Source organism: Lontra canadensis, unplaced genomic scaffold, assembly GCF_010015895.1.
Source record: "Lontra canadensis isolate GAN:19392208 unplaced genomic scaffold, GSC_riverotter_1.0 scaffold42, whole genome shotgun sequence".
NCBI classification, from domain to species: Eukaryota; Metazoa; Chordata; class Mammalia; order Carnivora; family Mustelidae; genus Lontra; species Lontra canadensis.
In genome coordinates this window covers 15296194-15310220 of record NW_022631036.1, presented here as the reverse complement: position 1 = coordinate 15310220, position 14027 = coordinate 15296194, and the positions used below count along the sequence as shown (strand labels likewise).

At 34.7% G+C, this 14027-nt stretch overlaps 1 protein-coding gene and 1 non-coding gene across 16 annotated transcripts in view; one reads left to right on the top strand and one right to left on the bottom strand.

Annotated features, from left to right (window-relative positions):
* RALGAPA1 (Ral GTPase activating protein catalytic subunit alpha 1) overlaps positions 1 to 14027 on the bottom strand; it is a 252205-nt gene that overhangs the window by 222083 nt on the left and 16095 nt on the right. The gene's annotated exons all lie outside the window — the stretch shown is intronic.
* Positions 12091 to 12240, top strand: LOC116875689. The gene has a single exon (XR_004384246.1). It is a non-coding gene; the product is annotated as a U12 minor spliceosomal RNA (small nuclear RNA).

Sequence of the window (14027 nt, the reverse complement as noted above, 5' to 3'; positions counted from 1 at the left end):
CCAACCAGGAGGAAGTAAAATAATAGACAATAATGTCAAAGATGAAACAGAAATGCTAGAAAGAGTATTTTAAGATCTTTGTTGAAAGGATGATAGAAATGCTGATGAATTCTGACTTTAATATTAGTATGCTATTGAAATTTATTGAGTTACCACTAAAAAGAGTGTTTATTACTAAAAAAGAGTAATAACAGAATGCAAAACTCTTTTTTTTTTAAGATTTATTTATTTATTTGACAGAGACAGAGAGATCATAAGCAGGCAGAGAGGCAGGCAGAGAAAGAGGAGGAAGCAGGCTTCCCACCGAGCAGAGAGTTCGATGTGGGCCCATCCCAGGACCCCGAGACCATGACCCAAGCTGAAGGCAGAGGCTTAACCTACAGAGCCACCCAGGTGCCCCAGAATGCAAAATTATTAACCACTGGAAGAGGAAAATATAGAAAAGCTTATGCTAACAGAAATGAGTAAAGAAAACCACCCCAATAAAGATGAATGAGGTGATAAAAATAAAAATAAATACACAATATTTACAAAAAAAGTTAATGAATTAAATGTTTCAGTTAAGAGATAGTTGTAATCACAACGCATTTTAAGACACCCACAAATACCAAGGTATTTACTAAGAACAAAAATTTTAACCCAAGATGATTAAAGGAATGAAATACAATATAACACTTAGATACTAACTGAATATCAATGCTGATTCCTTGATAAAAGTCTAAATAAATACTAAGGCAGGAATTACTACAATTAAAGAGAGTCTATGTATTTTGATAGAAGGCTGTATTTACCATGAAGCTTTAATTCCAAATTTGAATGAAAAGTTTCAAAATATAAAAAGCAAAGACCAGCAAATTTCTAAGGAGAAACAAACCAACTAGTTGCGTGGTAGATTTTATACATCTGTTTCCTACTTAATAGAGGCAAGATTAGTAAGTCCACAAAAGATTTGAACAACACAATTCGTATTTAACTAATAAAACTCTACTAAATAAAACTCTAAATCCAACAGAGAATAAATCTTTCCACGCAATAGGGGATATTTAGGATATTAACAAAACTAAGTAAGGATACAAACAGAAAAAGTACCAAGAGTCACAGATCTCAAACTATGTTCTCTGACCGAAAGGAAATAAATTAAGCATTAATAACGAAAGCTAACCCTCATACAAAAGGAGTGTGATAAAAGGGAATAAAGATAAAAGTCCCAGGTACTCAAACAGGCCAAAAAGAATGCCTATTCCCACAAAGATGAGAAAAACTCATTATTTCACAGAGCAACACCCTACACTGAACACTACTTAAAACCACCGCATATATCAGAAAAACAAGATACAGAAGATCAAACTGCTTCCAATAAGTGAATCCCAGAACAGGAAAAGACCTCAAGAAAATTCATAGATATACAAAATATCCAGGACCCAACAAGGTAAAATTCACAATGTCTTATATATAATTGATGATTACCAGACATGCAAAGCAAGAAAACCTAATTCATAATGAAGACAGTAATCATTAAATCAGATTTAAACTACACTTTAACACAGGTGTGAGAATGCACAGAAAAGGGCATTAAAATAGTTGCTCCAACTGTATTCCATATATCCAAGAAGTTGAGAATGGAAAACATAAACATCCAAATCAAACTTATATTGGTAAAAACTACAATGTATACGGTGTAAACTGAACTAGTTGGAATTAAGCCATAGCAATAAACTACCCAAAAGAAAGAGCAAAAAAATGATAATCCCACGTATTCCATAGAGCACTGGGTGTGATGCATAAACAACGAATCTTGGAACACTGAAAAAATAAAATTAAATTTTAAAAAAAGAAAAAGAAAAATGATAATCCAAAAAATTGAAAAGCACATTAATGAACAGCTTCAAGTGGCCTAATAATACAAGTAATTGAAAACTCCAAGGAGGAGAGGCAGAAAAATATTTGGAGAATTAATGGCTAAAAATCAAGCTTGATGCAAATCATAAACCCACATATGCCTGAAGCTCAAAAAACTCCAAAAACAAGAAATATCAAGAAAAATTCACCAAGGCACATAATGATTAAATTGCTCAAGATGGTGAGAAAAAAGAAAATCTTAAAAGCAGCTAGAAAAAAGAAAAAAAAGTTGTACAGTAACTAACAAAGATGACATCAGATTTTTCATCAGAAACAATGAAAATAAAAACAATATGTATTTTTAAAGCACTGAAAAATAATACTGTCCAGCTGAATTCCACGCCCAGTAAAAATCTTTCAAAAACAAAAGCAAAATAAGGACATTTTCAGACATACAAAAGCTGAAAGAATTCATCAGTAACAGACCTAAATACTAGTAGAAATTATAGTCTTTCAAGCAGAAGGAAATATTATCAGAGAGAAATATGGATCTGAAAATACTAACAGAGTAAACGCTTAAGATTTTTTTTATTATTCCAAACTTTTCCAAAGATAACTATTTAAACAAAAATAATAACAATGCACTGTAGAGTTTGTAACACAGGTAAAAAGCAAAATCCCCGAAAATAAATCTCTCTCTCTCTATATATATATATATACATAGGTTGGAAAGGGAAAAACGAAAGTCAACTATTACAACATTCTTACATGAGAAGTTGTATACTCATACTTGAAGGCAGACTTTAATATGTTAAAGATATATACTATAAACACTAAAACAACTACTAACACAAAACAGAAAAGGTACCGGCAATGACTAAAAAAGGAGATAATATAAAATCACAAAAAGTACTTGATGAAACCAAATGAAGACAGAAAAGGAGAAACAATGATCAATAGGGATAAATAACAAAGAATAGATAACAGATTCTAATCTAGGCATATCAATAATCACACTAAATAAAAATGATTCCCCCAAAATGTCAAAGACTGCCAGACTGGATAAAAAAGCAAAACCCAACTAGACACTGCCCGTAAGAAATAAAAATGGTACACTTAAAATATATGCGGTTTACTATATATCAGTCATGCCTCAATAAACCTATCTAAAAAATTAACCATACAGATTCAAGACAATTTCCATTCATTTTCATTCCATTATGTTTTCTTTTTTTTTTTTAAGATTTTATTTATTTATTTGACAGAGATCACAAGTAGGCAGAGAGGCAGGCAGAGAGAGAGAGGGGGAAGCAGGCTTCCTGCCGAGCAGAGAACCCAATGCGGGGCTCGATCCCAGAACCCTGAGATCATAACCTGAGCCGAAGGCAGAGGCTTAACCCACTGAGCCACCCAGGCGCCCCTCCATTATGTTTTCTGAAGTGAAGGGAGGGAGGGAATTGGAACTCCAAAAATGGAGTAATATTCTAGGAAATGCCATGATCCACAGAATATTTTCTTAATACCTAAACCTATGACCATCTGTGTCCACGGAAGCCTGCTGCACATGTGAATGTATTATTCAGAAGAAAAAAATTTAAGAATCTCTGAAAACACTCAGAATACATTTATGAAGGAATTTAAGGCAACATGAAGAAAACCCCCAAATGACTATTTTTCAATGTTATCACAAATACAGTCTAGTCACCCAAAACTAATCATAAGAAGTAATTTCAACTAGAAATACTGACTTCTAGAAAATATTCATTAAAACTGATTTTCATTTTTATATAACGAACCAATATTAAAGTAAATAAATATGGCAAGCTCATTTCTGTATTTAACAATGTAGCAGACAGGCAAGTTAACTTCCCTATTGATAACTGTCCTGAGTGATTTAACTCATCAAAATAAATCTAGGGACCTTTCTCCTGTTCAAACGTTTAAGATGTTTCATTTATGTTACTAATATTCCTTTGCTGTAAAAAGTAGATACAAATAACACATGTCCTGCTAGAAACCATACTAAAAACCTACTAAAATTTCAAAGAAAGCAAAGTAGTTTTAAGATATCTTATCTCCTTATCAACTGATGTTTCAAAATAACTGCAGAAAAGCTTCTGACATGTGATTATGGTTACAACTGATAGCAAGATAATAACTTCTGGAACTAAAAAGGAAAAGAGAAAACACTAAAGGAAGCATTAGTAAGCGACCATGATCTCAAAGTAATTATGTCTAAATCTCATTCAACTCTATAAAGTAAAATACAATAAAAATTATTCTCCTGCCTTCAAGGATTCCACAATGAGCATAGAGAAAATGAGACATAGTGAAGAGAATCTAATTTAGACAAAGATACAATGCTTCATTTAAGAGCAAAATCAATTCTGTTTTATCAAACATTATACTATTAGCTAAGCGGGAGTATAAGCCAAAAGCAATTACAATCACTTACGCTTACTTAATATTTTACATTTGCGTAGATAACACTTTTACAGTTACATATACATAGCCTTACTTGGTCTCCAAATTATGTTTTTGAAACAAATATATTATCTCCTTTTTATAAAGAAACTACACCTGAGAGAAGTTAGGTAACTTGCCCAGGTCATCCTAAACTACCAAATGGCTCCAAATCAGCTCTCACTCAACAACATCAGAATGGCCACACTTCAGGCAGTAGGCCACAGCATAAAATAACCTCCTTACCATTTTAAATCAAACTCATTGTGAAAGAATGAACAGTGCTTTTAAAGAATTACTTGAAAGCTACACAGAGCCTGAGGTGGATTATCTGAAGATTCAGAACAAGTAAACCGTGAAAGAAATCAAGAGTTCAGAGGATTTAGTCCACTTGTATGCATACTGCCCCAAAGTCTCTCTCTTTACCTTGGCTAATTATACCCTCCTTCACTTCACTACAATAATTAAAATTTTACTCATTAAATTCATTTGTGAAAGGAAACCATTCCAACACATAGTGTAAGAAGTTAAACACCCTTCGTGGTTAGTGTGAATTGGTACAAGCTGCTTTCCTCATAACAGAGAGCAATGAAAGAAAAGAATTCTGATATGGCTGTGAATTCTGATATCGCAGTGAAGACGTGGAGGAAAGAAGATAGTATTTATTGGACATCCACTGTTTTCTAAAGAGTGAACCAAACACTTTTCTTTCAGTTTTCTTAATTCCCCCAGAAACTTCAAATGATAGGTCCCTATTAACTTCATTCTACCTCTTCACTTATTTTATTAAAAAATAAAAAATAAACTAAAGGGGCGCCTGGGTGGCTCAGTGGGTTAAAGCCTCTGCCTTCGGCTCAGGTCATGATCTCAGGGTCCTGGGATCGAGCCCCGCATCGGGTTCTCTGCTCAGTGGGGAGCCTGCTTCCTCTTCTCTCTCTCTCTGCCTGCCTCTCTGCCTACTTGTGATCTCGCTCTGTCAAATAAATAAATAAAATATTAAAAAAAAAAAAACTAAACTAAAAAGATTCAAGGAAACCAGGATGAAACCAAGTTGGTCTAAGCATCAGGTAATAATTCTACGTCTTACTCTATGCCACTTACCAAGACAGGTAAATGGCTGTGATATTAAAGTTTAGGACTAAACAGGACACTGTGTGCTAAAGGGAAAGTATAAGTAAAAATATTGGGAGAATATTAGTAACAGTGACCAACTGAAACTCCGATGTGATCAGAAAAGAGGGTGAACACTCCCTTTTCTTTTTATCTCTACATTTTTCTACCTCCATTATCAACTTTTCTTCCACTGTATCCTCCCTTTAAATGTTGGGGTCTATCAAAAATATGTCCTCTTCCACCTTCATTAAATATTGCAAAATGAACTCTATCTATATACAAATACCTCTCAAATCCATGGGTTCTGTTTCATGCCCTCTCCTGAGGACTACCTATCCAATTACAATTTCACAAGTATCTCACATTCATCTTGCCCCCCAAGTAAATCCACCTCCCCTCATCTTCTCTAGCATCTGTATTCCCTTCCTAGGTTGGTAGTATCACCTATCTCTTAAGGCTGACATTTCTGATTCATTCCCCGGTCTTTTTAACTCTCTCCACCCACCCCACCACCCACCCCTCAACAAATCATTCATTTTTCTTTCTAAGTTTACTTCTGCAATATATTTCTTTCTCTCTATCCCCTATCCCCCTACCATTTAGTTTTATACCTCAGGGTCTCTTGCCTGAATTTTATTAGCAGCCTCCTATCTTCTATTAGTTTATCCAACTATAAACTAATAATGCAGCAACAGAAAGAAAAATTAAGAAAACAATCCCATTTACATTGCATCAAGAATAAATTTAACCAAAGAGATGAAAGTACTCTGAAAGCTATGAAACACCGAGGAAATTAAAGATGACCAAAAGAAATGGAAAGACATTCCATTCCATGCTCATGGATTAGAAGAACAAATATTGTTAAAATGTCTATACTACTTAAAGCAATCTATAGATTTAATGCATTTCCTATCAGAATACCAACATGACTTTTCACAGAATGAGAACAATCCTAAAATTTGTATGGAGGGCGCCTGGGTGGCTCAGTGGGTTAAAGCCTCTGCCTTCAGCTCAGGTCATGATTCCAGGGTCCTAGGATTGAGCCCTGCATCGGGGCTCTCTGCTCTGCAGGGAGCCTGCTTCCTCCTCTCTCTCTGCCTGCCTCTCTGCTTACTTGTGATCTCTCTGTCAAATAAAAAAACAAAATCTTAAAAAAAATAAAAATTTTTGTATGGAAACACACACACACACACACACACACACACACCCCTTGAATGGCCAAAGCAGTCTTGAAAAAGAAAAACAAAACTGGTGGAATCACAATTCCAGACTTCGACTTAACATTACAAAGCTGTTGTGATTAAAACAATAAGGTACTAGCAAAAAAAAAAAAAAAAAAAAGACATAGAGATCAATGGAACAGAATAGAAAGCCCAAAAATAGACCCACAATTATATGGTCAATTAATCATCAACAAAAAGAAAAGAATATGCAATAGGAAAAAGTCTCTTCAACAAATGGTGTTGGGAAAACTGAACAGCTACATGTGGAAGAATAAAACTGGACCACTTGCTTACACCATACACAAAAGTAAACTCAAAATGGATTATGGACCATTTTTATGGAAAAATCCTTGAAGAGAGCACAGGTAGTAATTTCTCTGACATTGGTCATAGCAACACCTTTCTGGATGTGTCTCCTGAAGCAAAGGAAATGAATGCAAAAATAAACTATTGGGACTACATCAAAATAAAAATCTTCTGCACATTAAAGGAAACAACGCACAAAACCAAAAGACAACCTACTGAATGGGAGAAGATATTTGCAAATGACTTTTTCAATAAATGGTTAGTGTAAAAATATATAAAGAACTTACACAACTCAACACCAAAAAACCCACAAATAACCCAATTGTGAAACAGACAGAAGACATGAACAGATATTTATCAAAAGACATATAGACAGCCCTCAGACACAGGAAAAGATGCTCAACATCACTCATCATTGGGAAAATGCAAATCAAAACCATCATGGATATCATTTCACACCTACCTGAATGACTAAAATCAAAAAACTTAAGAAACAACAAGTGTTGGCAAAGATGTGGAGAAAAAGGAACCCTTGTGCACTACTGGTGGGAATGCAAACTGATGCAGCAACTGTGGAAGACCATAGGGAGGTTCCTTAAAAAATTTAAAAATGGGAGGCACCTGGGTGGCTCAGTTGTTAAGCATCTGCCTTCAGCTCAGGTCATGATCCCAGGGGCCTGGGATCTAGCCCCACATCAGGCTCAGTCAGAAGCCTGCTTTTCCCTCTCCCACTCTCCCTGCTTGTGTTCCCTCTCTCGCTGTGTCTCTATCAAATAAATAAATAAAATCTTAAAAAAAAAATTTTTTTTTAAATGGAACTACCCTATAATCCAGGAATCACATTACTGGGTATTTACTCAAAAAATGCAAAAACACTAATTCAAAGGGAGACATGCACCCCTATGTTTATGGCAGCATTATTTACAATAGCCAAGCTATGGAAGAAGCCTAAGTGTCCATCAACAGATGAGTGAATAAAGAAAATGTAGTATGTATGCATAATACAGCCATAAAAAAGAATGAAATCTTGCCATTTCCAACAACATGGATGGATCTACAGAGTATAATGTTAAGTCAAATAAATCAGTCAGAAAAAGACAAATACAGTATGATTTCATTCATACATAGAATTTTAGAAACAAATGAATAAAGGAAAAAAAGAAACAAACTGAAAAACATGTGGACTGTCAAAATAAAACGTCAGCAAAGTCAAAGATAGGTTAGTTGATCATCTAATCTGAGGAATGAAATGAAAAAATAATGGAAAAAAAACAGAAAGAGCCTCAGAGTCTTGTGGTTCACCATCAAACATATCAATACATGTATGACAGAAGACCAAGAGAAGAGAAAAAAAAAAGAATTATTTCAAGAAGTAACAGCTGAAAACTTCCTGAACTTGATTAAAAACATTTACCTGCACATTCAAGAAACTCAATAAATTCCAAGTGGAATAAACTCAAAGAGATCCACATCTAGATACTTCATAACAAAACGGTCAAAAGACAAAGACAAAGAGGGGCACCTGGGTGGCTCGGTGGGGTAAAGCCTCTGCCTTTGGCTCAGGTCATGGTCCCAGGGTCCTGGGATCGAGCCCCACATCAGGCTCTCTGCTCAGTCAGGAGCCTGTTTCCTCCTCTCTCTCTGCCTGCCTCTCTGCCTACTTGTGATCTCTGTGAAATAAATAAATAAAATATTTTAAAAAAAAGAGAAAAAGACAAAGACAAAGAATCTTGCAAAGCACCAAGAGAGAGCCAACGCTTCACTTAACAAGGAGCCTCAACAAGAAAAAGATCTGATTTCTCATTAGAAAACATGGTGGTCAGAATGCACTGAGATGTCACCGTCAAAGAGCACAAAGAAAAAGGCTAGCAATCAAAGTATCTGTATCCAGCAAAACTTAAAATTAAGGAGAAATTAAGACATACCTAGATACACAAAAACATGAGGATTCATTGCTAGCAGACCTGCCCTGTAAAAAACACTAAAGGGAGTCAGTCCATTAGGCTGAAATGAAAGGATAGATTATCTCAAATCTATGGGGGAAAAAATACCTTGACATGTAAATGAAAACACAACATTTATGGCACTCAGCTAAAGAAGCGCCAGGAGGAAAATTTACAGTTTTAAATGCCTAAATGAAAGTAAAGATCTCAAAATCAATAACCTAATGTTCTACCTTAAGAAACTAGAAAATAAAAAATAAAAACACACTAATACTAAAGAATGCAGAAAAGAAAGAAACAATAAAGAGTGAGGTATTTGAAATAGAGAAGAAAAAAAAAAAACAATACAAAACATCAATGAAAACACAACTGAAAAATCTTTAGTCATACTGTCCAAGAAGAGATAAGATTAAAATTACTAATCTGGATTGGAAAAAAGGGCATTACTAACAACCTTACAGAAATTTTAAAAAATCATAAAGGAATACTATGAACAACTGTACACTAGCAAATTACATACCTATATGAGATGGACAAATTCCTAGAAGGACATACAATACCAAAACTGACTCAAAAGGAGAAAATCTGAGTAGATCTATAAGAAAAGACTGATTTAGTAATAAGGAAAACTGACCTGAAAGAAAACCCCAGAACCAAATGGCTTCATATTAACACTTCGAAAAAAGAAGAGAAAACTTTAAAACGCACTCTATGAGGCCAATAACACCCTCATTCCAAAACCAAAACATTACAAGAATACACAAATATCCCTTATTGATATAGATACAGAAATCCTCAACAAAATACTGTATAACTGAATATGGCAATATATAAAAAGTACTATACACCATGACCAAGTGGGATTTATCCCAGAATGCAAGATCAGTTCAACATAGAAAAATCAATCATGGCAATACACCATATTAATATACAGGTAAAAACCCAAATAATTGTCTCAATAGACACAGAAAAAGTGCTTGACAAAATCCAACATCCTTTCATGATAAAAACACTCAAAAAGTTAGGAATAGAAAGTAATTTCCTCAATCTGATAAAGGGCATCTATGAAAAATCCAAAGCTAACTTCATACTGACTGGTACAAGACTGGAAGCTTTACCTCTAAAAACAAAACAAAGATGTCCCCTTTTGCTGTTGTTACTCAATACTGTTCTGGAAGGAGTAGCTGAAGAAATTAGGTATGAAAAATAAATAAAAGTCATATAAATTGGAAAAAAAAAAAGAAGAAGAAGAAACATTACATCTCTATTCACAAATGACATGATTTTGTATACAAAAAATCCTAAGGAATCCACACAGACAAAAATCTGTAGGGGCCAAAAAAAAAAAAAAAGTTCATCCAGGTTTCAGAATAAAAAATGAATATACAAAATCAACTGTGTTTCTATCTACTAGCAAAGAATAATCCACAAGTGAAAATAAGAAAACAATTCCATTTACAACAGCATGAAAAGAATAAGATATTTGGGAATGAAAGAAATAAAAATTTATATACTAAAAACTATGAAATATCACTGAGAGACAAAAGAATTAAACTGAAAGATATTCTTTGTCACAGACAAGAAGCAGTAATATTGTTAAGATAAAAATACGCTCTCAAATATACCTAAAGAGTCAATGAAATCTCTGTCAAAATCCTAAGTGGCTTTTTGCAGAAATTAACAAACAGATCCTAAAATTCATAGGAAAATACCAGGAACCCAGACTAATCAAAACAATCTTGAAAAAGAACAACAAACTTCCAGTTGTAAAATAAATAAATCACAGGGATATAATGTATAGCATGGTGACTACAGCTAATAATATTGTATTGTATATTTTAAAGTTGCTGAAAAAGCAGATGTTAAAAGTTCTCACCAGAAGAAAAAAAATATTTGTAATCACACATACGGTGACGGGTGTTAACTGGACTTGTGATGATCATTTCATCACAAATACAAATACTGAATCATACTGCTATACACCTGAAACTAATATAATGTTATGTGTCCATTATACCTCAATTTTAAAAAAAAAGAAAGAATAAAAAAAGCAAAGATGTAGAACGGATGCTTTCAAATTTCTAAACTTACTGTAAAGTTACAGTAATCAAGACAGTGTGATATTGGGATAACAGAGACGAATGGAACCGAACTGAGTGTCCAGAAATAAACTCTCACATTATGGTCAAGTGATTTTCAACATGAGTATTAAGACAACTCACTTTGGGAAAAAATACGCTTTTCAACAAATGGGGCTAGGACAACTGAATATCCATGTGCAAAAGAATGAGATGGAATCACTATCTCATCATACCATATACAAAAATTTACACAGAATGGACCAAAAGTCTAAATGTAGAATTAAAATTATCTTAACTCTTAGAAGAAAACATGATCTTGAACTAGTTAATTGTTTTGTACTTAAGAGACCGAAACCACAAACAACAAAGGAAAAAATAAATTGGACTTCATCAAAACTCACAACTTTCTTGCTTCAAAGAATACTATAAAGAAAAAAAGAAAATAAGAAGACAATCTACAGACAGGAGAAAATATTTGCAAATAAAACATTTCACAGGGGCACCTGGGTGGCTCAGTGGGTTAAAGCCTCTGCTTTCAGCTCAGGTCATGATCCCAGGGTTCTGGGATCGAGCCCCGCATCAGGCTCTCTGCTCAGCAGGGAGCCTGCTTCCCTTCCTCTCTCTCTGCCTGCCTCTCTGCCTGCATGTGATCTCTGTCAAATAAATAAATAAAATCTTAAAAAAAAAAACAAAAAACAAAAACAAAAAAAAAACATTTCACAGGTGCCTAGTATCCAGAACATACAATTCTCAGAACTCAACTATAAAATGAAATTTAACTAAATTAAAAAGGTAAAGGATTTTGGGACACGTGGGTGACTCAGTGGATTAAGCAACTGCCTTTAGCTCAGGTCATGATCTAGGGTCCTGAGATGGATCCCTGTGTAGAGCCCTGCGTCAACTTCCTGCTCAGCAGAGGAGTCTACTTCCCCTTTGTCCTCTACCCCTCCCCCCACAGGTACACGTGTGCTCTCTCACTCATTTTAGTAAATAATATCTTTTAAAAAAGGAGGGGTAAGGATTTGAACACACATTTCTCCAAACAATATACACAAATGGCCAATAAACACATGAAAAGATGCTCAATAGCCATCATGGAAATGTAAATCAAAACCACCATAAATGCCTTAAACTTATGAGTAAGGAAAATTATGATTCAAGGTGATGCCCAAATTCTCATTGCTAATATGAGACAAATTTTTGAGTGGGTCAACTTATTCCCTAAGGCAACTTGCCTACTTTGTGAGATGCCTGGGAGTGGCCATCTGCCTGTCACCTTTTAAAGCTCAAAGAGCAGACTGGTATGAAGGTAATAAGTGGTATCTATACAACTGAATATTATTCAGCCGTAAAAAGGAATGAAGCACTATTAAATGCTAAAACCTTGAAAATATTATGTTAAGCAAAAAAAGCAAACACAAAGACCATATATTTTATGATTCCATTTATATGAAACATCTAGAATAGCCAAATTCACTGAGATGGAAAGTGGATTAATGGTCAGGGGCAGAGAGTAAGAGGAAATGCTAAAGGATGCTAAAGGATGAAGATTTCTGTTTCTATTTTACCAATCTATTCCTTTTAAACAGTCTAATATTCAACCCCCTGACATCCCAATTTGTGAGCTCTGCCCAACCTTAACTGGCTAACTGAATCTGAGAGCTAGAACCTCTAGGCTAGTCTGGAAAGGAATTAATCTGAAGAAGAAGAGAAACCAGACTGGGGAAAAAAGAACTTTTTTTCTAAGTCGAGAAACTACAAACTATTACATCACCAACTACTCATCTTTACTGCAAACAAATGCATTACCTTGGGGCGCCTGAGTGGCTCAGAGGGTTAAGCCTCTGCCTTCATCTCAGGTCATGGTCTCAGGGTCCTGGGATCGAGCCCTGCATCGGGCTCTCTGCTCGGTGGGGAGCCTGCTTCCCCCTCTCTCTCTGCCTGCCTCTCTGCCTACTTGTGATCTCTGTGTCAAATAAATAAGTAAAACCTTTTAAAAAATTAAAAACAAAACAAAAAAACAAATGCATTACCTTCACTTTTACAGGGTCAAACACTAGCTAGCTATTAATATACCACTATTATTATAAAATAATGTCTTTTTTTTGAGTGGTCAGACAACAGAAGAATAATCGAAATACGTTGCTACTACTATTGTGGATCCCAGACCTCTAAAATAGAAGATAATTTCTCAATTCATCCTTCTACACTCAAAGGCATTCTTTTGGATACTGAAAATAAACATACACACATTTGGAAAATGTACTGCAATGAATAAGGAAAAGCAAATACTAATACAAATTCCTACAATCTTTCTCTTTTAGACTATTTCATATTTTTTCAGTGTACCATCAACTCCTTTACTCCTTTGCAGTTGCCTAAAATCTAGCAAAGCACTATATATTTATTCAAATGGTTGCTCAGACCCAACATTTTTAAGAGCTTTAAAGAGATAGACTCATCAAACAGATGAGTCTATCTCTTTATCAATATAATAAAAATATCAAATAATATCAAACAGATGCATATTTTCCTTGAAGACATTTTTACAATAAACAGCATCTTTATAAGCAGCAGTTCATTGTAAAAAGCAACTTGCCTCTAGAAGGTTCTAAAGACAATTGATGGAAAAGGAAAGGTGATTGGGAATCTCAAACCTAGTGTTCTAAAAGGATTCAGACAATGACAACAAAGTTTTGGTAACACAAATGTACCTATTCCTAGCTATTTTACATCAGTTTTGCGTGAAAAGGGAAAGAATAATGTTGTTAGGTAACATAATTTAAGGATTTCCTTGTGTTTATTTGACATAAAATACCAACAATGAATTTTATTTCCTTTCATTCTTGTTTTCCCAAAATGTAACCTTTTTTTTTTTTTAAAGATTTTATTTATTTATTTGACAGACAGAGATCACAAGTAGGCAGAGAGGCAGACAGAGAGAGAGGAGGAAGCAGGCTCCCCGCTGAGCAGAGAGCCCGATGTGGGGCTCCATCCCAGGACCCTGGGATCATGACCTGAGCCGAAGGCAGCGGCTTAACCCACTGAGCCACCCAGGC